The sequence below is a fragment of the Pipistrellus kuhlii genome, unplaced genomic scaffold (assembly GCF_014108245.1).
Source record: "Pipistrellus kuhlii isolate mPipKuh1 unplaced genomic scaffold, mPipKuh1.p scaffold_m20_p_29, whole genome shotgun sequence".
Lineage (NCBI taxonomy): Eukaryota > Metazoa > Chordata > Mammalia > Chiroptera > Vespertilionidae > Pipistrellus > Pipistrellus kuhlii.
Window position 1 is genome coordinate 2,073,675 of NW_023425528.1, and position 5,964 is coordinate 2,079,638.

Sequence of the window (5,964 nt, forward strand, 5' to 3'; positions counted from 1 at the left end):
GTCTTAGTAACCGAGACACCACTCCTCTATCTGTCTCCAAGCAGGTCTTCCCACATGCAGATACACCCACATAAGAGTTCCTGGCGTAATGACATCATCGCTCTACCTCATCACATACACCCTGCACAAATACAGGTGTATGTTACAGGGTTGGTGCCATAATGTACTTATGGGGACCAGTCACATATGTGTAGAGAGCAGCTGCTGTGTAGAAAGCAGCAGTATTACAGGTAAAACGACACTTAATAAATTATAATTACTGGGTAAATGTAAAATCATGTACTGTAAAATCGACTACTGCAAAGAAAAAAATCTGTACCATGGGAACTTAATCTGGATGTTGATCAGTCTTTTTATATTCAGCTGTGGATGATGTTAATAATGCCCTCTTGTGATAGTAATAAGTATGTAAAAAAAAAGAAAACAAAAACAAACAAACAAAAAACAACAACAACAGAGAATGGTAAAGCATAGGAAACTTTAATGAATGGTTTTGACTGAACTATGCCATGTATCATATTTTTTACTATTAAAGCTATTGTTATATATTATTTCCATTAGCAAACCATCCCATGACAATTAATTGTGTAGAGAAGAATGTTAAGAAAAGAAAATATAGTGAGGATTTTTTACAGTATGGTTTTACCTTAATAATTACAGCAGGAACTGAGAAACCATATTGTGTTATTTGTTGTGAAGTTCTATCATCCGAGTCTATGAAGCCATACAAACTAAAATGCCATTTTGATAGCAAGTATCAAGCATCCGAGCTTTGCAGGCAAGAATACCAACTATTTTAGAAGCAAGGCTGATGGACTCAAGAAAGCCAGACTTGACACTGGTGGCAAGTACCACAAACAAAACATAGCAGCCATTGAAGCTTCATATTTGGTGGCACTCCGAATTGCCAGAGCTATGAAACCTCACACCATTGCCGAGGATTTACTGTTGCCAGCAGCCGAAGACATTGTTCGAGTTATGATTAGAGACGAATTTGTTACAAAATTGAGTGCAATTTCCATATCTAATGACACTGTCTGCAGAAGAATAGATGACATGTCTACTGATATTCTTGATCAGGTAATCCAGGAAATTAAATCTGCTTCACTTCCAACATTTAGAATCCAGCTTAATGAATCAACAGACTTTGCAAACTGTTCAATTACTGGTTTATGTGAGGTATATTAATGATGGCGACTTTAAAGGTGAGTTTCTTTTTTGCAAACCTTTTGAAACAACTATTGCACGTGATGTATTTGACACAGTTGGTTCATTTCTGAAAGAGCATAAAGTCTCTTAGGAAAAGGTTTGTGATGTTTGCACAGATGGTGCTCCAGCTATGCTAGGATGTTGATCTGGATTTCAATGTTTGGTATTCAATGAGTCACCAAAAGTCATTGGAATTCACTGAATGATTCATCGGTAAAAATTATCAATGAAGACGCTGCCACAAGAGTTACAAGAAGTAATGAAAAGTGTCATAAGTTTTGTCAATTTTGTAAAGGCAAGCACTTTAAATAGTCTGTTTTTACAACTGTGCAACAATTTGGATACACTGAACAATGCTCTGCTATTTCATACTGAAGTGAGATGGTTGTCGAGAGGGAAAGTTTTGAAACTTGTTTTTGAGCTTTGTGATGAACTAAAGATGCTTTTTAATCAGAAAGCAAGACAGTAGTTCAAAGCACTTTTCAGCGATAAAAGTGAACTGCAGGAAAGCTTACTTGGTTGCCATCTTTGCCATTTTGAATGAGTTAAATTTATCACTGCAAGGACCAAATGCAACATGCCTCAATTTGTCTGAAAAGATCTGATCATTGCAAATGAAACTTCAGCTTTGGCAAATAAAATTGGATGAAAATAAAATTTACATGTTGCGTACCTTATCTGCTTTCTTTGAGGAACATGACATTGAACCAGACAAAAGGATTATGATGATAATTTCTGTGAAAGAACACTTGCAATGTTTGCAGATGAAATTTCATTGTACTTTCCAAATCTAACTGACATCCCATTTGCACTTGCCAGAAGCCCATTCACAAAGTTGAAGATGTTCCTGAGACAGCACAAGAGGAGGTCATTGAACTTATTAACAGCAATGTAGTGAGAACTGATTTCTCTGCAATACCAGTTACAAAATTCTGGATCAAGTGTTTGCAGTCATATCCTGTTCTGTCTGAGATTGTGTTGCACCTTCTTCTTCCATTTCCAACAACATATCTTTGTGAAACAGAGTTTTCCAGCTTGTTGATTATCAAGTCTAAATACAGAAGTAGACTTGTTGTGGAAGATGATCTTCATTGTGCTCTTGCAAAGACTGCCCCGAGAATTTCTGATCTGGTGAGAAAGAAGCAATCTCAAACTTCTCACTGACATTGGCTTTTTACCAACACTGTTATAAAATGTAGCAATGTAGTTTACTGTTATTATATTAAGACTGTTACCCATGCTACACCATGCTTCAAGACAAAATTTCATTTATTTATAATTAGAAATAAATATTTCACAAAATATAATTGTTTTTGTGATTAATCACTATGCTTTAATTATGTTCAATTTGTAACAATAAAAATACACCCTGCATATCAGATATTTACATTATGATTCATAATAGTAGCAAAATTAAAGTTATAAAGTAGCAACGAAAATAATTTTATGGATTATTATTGTGGGGGTCACCACAACATGAGGAACTGTATTAAAGGGTTGTGGCATTAGGAGGGTTGAGAACCATTGGCTTAAAGGCTTTAAATAGTATGTCACCTAACTATTTCTCTAACTCTGTGGTCGGCAAGCTGTGGCTCACGAGCCACATGCGGCTCTTTGGCCTTTTGAGTATGGCTCTTCCACAAAATACCACGGCCTAGGTGACTCTATTTTGAAGAAGTGGCATTAGAAGAAGTTTAAGTTTTTAAAAATTTGGCTCTCAAAAGAAATTAAAATCATTGTACTGTTGATATTTGGCTCTGTTGACTAATGAGTTTGCTGATCACTACTCTAACTCAGTGTTAACCACTCTCCACATTGCTCAATTCTCTTTAGTCATATGGGTCGTCTTTCAGTTCATTGAACATAATAGGCTCTTCCTCAATTCAGGGCTTTCATAGATGCTCATTCCTCCATCTAGAATATTCTTTCTCTTTCATGAGTGGGTCATTATTATTCTTTAAAACTCACCATAAATCCTAACTCCTCAGACAAACCTCCCCTGATATGTCATACCTATCATAGGGACTTCACTATACTCCATCGCTTATATGTATTAAATTTTTTTCACAGAACTTATTGCTTTTAATTTTACAATTATTTGATTATTTATTTTCTCTCTCTCCTACCAGGATGTAAATTCCATAAACTCAGTATAATATTTGTCTCATTCACCAATATATAGTCATAACTTAGCAGGTTCACAAGATCTATTAATAAATAAATTAATAAACCAGAATCAGAATTTAATCACAGGTGTTTTTACCTAACTATATATATTTATATTTAATTCCACATACTTGGAACTTGCTACTGCATATACTCTCTAAATGTGAATTTTATAATGTTATAGGGCTTGGAGTTATCTTTGTAGTCCAGAGTACTCAAGAATTATTTTCTTGAATTATAAAGTTGCTCTATCTGGGTCACTTGGGATGGACTTCATTTCACTATTGCTAAGTCATCTGCCTTACAGCTTTATTTGTCATCTTCATTATAAACCTCCTCTTGGTATGAGGCCACAGCTGTGTATTTATATCCAAAATGCAAAATAACTGTTAATTATTTATTTCTATGGAGGGTAAAGTAGGGCCCAATTAAATATTTGTTATAACCAGCAACATGACTAGTTAGTTCCCCAATCTTCCATGTCTACTTTTAGATTAATATCTCCAAAGAAACCTCCACTGACTCCTCTGATAGCTGGCTAGTTACCTCAGTGATCACATGATATGATAAACTCTTTATTTCCCCTACTTAAAAATATTTCATCTCTGTACTTTCATCTCCTAGTAAAGGGCCTCACATCTAATAAAACTATCATAGTAATAATAAATAACATTGGTAATGTTTATGTGTTCTATGCATGTTGCATATGTTATTAAATCCTCATAAAAACCACATGCAGTAAGTGCTATTACAATCGAAATCTTTCTAATAAGGAAACTGAGACATGGTGATATTAAATTACATGTACCCTGAGGTCAAACTGCAAGAAGTGGAGGAAATATTTGAACACAGGAAGTCTCACTCCACAACCTGGGCACTTAAATATCATACTATACTCCCTAAGTGTTGATTTTATAATAGTTCTTACCTGAGTGAGGGACCCTGAACTCCTCTCAAGTTCAATACATAAGAATTTCCAAAACAAAGAGATCCATACTGGTATGTATAGATCACTCATACTAAGATATGAGATTTCTGTAATTCTCAATAAATGCTATTGAACACGTGGGATGGTTTGGTTTCATCCATATCATGGGGCCAAAGGATAGCGTAAGAGAAAGGAGGCATTGATTTTATATTCTAGGCCACACATGTCAAACACAAGGCCCGCGGGCCAAATCCGTCCCTCCAGGCCTTGCAATGTGGCCTGCACCACGCTGTCATCACTGCACTCCGCTGCGTTTCCATCACAATGACAGTTTATGACTGTTCAGTAAACCATTCGGCCCGCAATTTAGGCTGGATTTTAGATTTTGGCCCCTTCTCTGATTGAGTTCGACACCCCTATTCTAGGCTCTCAATGGGTAGTTGAAATACTTCAATACAGAAAACTTTCATGAGAACAAGTCTATCCTTTGCCCATGAATATAGTGTGACAGAGTGTCAGGTTCTGGTTTAGAGTCAAAATCTGAGCTGAAGATATGGCAGGTGAAAGAAAAGATAAAACATTTATAAAGAAGAAAGAAAAAAAGTATAAGATATTATTTACTTTAGGTCAACTAATTATTTGTTCTTTGTGTTTTTGTTTTTTTTAATCCTCACTCAAGGATATTTTTCTATTGATTTTTAGAAAGAGTGGAAGAGAGAGGGAGGAACCTGCAAATGAGGTACGTGCCCTTGGCTGAAATTAAACCTGTGACCCTTTGGTCCATAGGCTGACACTATTCACTGAGCCAAACTGGCTAGGGATCACTTAAGGTCAATTTAATTTTTGAAGCTGCCAGTCCAAAGAGTTGTCCAGCACATAACTGAAATTAGCATAATTTGTATCAAGACTAGACTTGAAATTCTTGGGGTACTGTATTACACCAACAATGATATAACAGACATTCGGTGAATTGAAACATTTCTCCATTTTACACCATTAGTTTTTAATGATTTGCAACCACTTGCCTGTAAAATAATAAACCAGAATAACTGGTCCTAGTTAAGAAATCTTTCTCTTTATTTCTAAGTTTGAACTGACTTTGGAATTTTTATAAACAGGAACTACAGTGCATATCTGAACAGAGAGAGAGATGCTACCTTCAAAAATCAGAGCTATTGTATTGTATGAAGGAAATCACTTTTAGTAACAAGTTTTAAAGCTATTTGTCCTTAAAATTCAAGAAGTATGCATTGTTTACCTTCAAGTACCAAATACTATGATAGAGTTGGCACAACATGGAGCCTAGCACAAAGCCCTCCACATAGAAAACACCCAATAAATGCCAGTTATCATTTGTTTGAATCAATTTTGTATTACTTGCAAGAACTTTTGAAAAACTATAGCTGGCTCATAGCAAAATGTGAAGAGTTTCAGTACATCTTCATCACCAACCACATATCACATGCACATCCACAAATATGCAACCTTACAGCTGCCTAAATGCTACCTAGAGTGCTCTAATGAAATGTCTGGTCTTTCCCTCATAAACAGTGCCTCATGCTTTGCACAGTGATGTTTTTATCCATCAAACTTTACCTCTTTGGTTATCCATTCCCATAGGACCTGCCATCACCTAGCTGGACCCCTAGGAGAGTGGTAGG

General features: G+C 35.8%; 1 pseudogene; it reads left to right on the forward strand.

Annotated features, from left to right (window-relative positions):
• Positions 1–533: 533 nt before the first annotated feature.
• Positions 534–2,391, forward strand: LOC118728214 (annotated as a pseudogene).
• Positions 2,392–5,964: the final 3,573 nt, after the last annotated feature.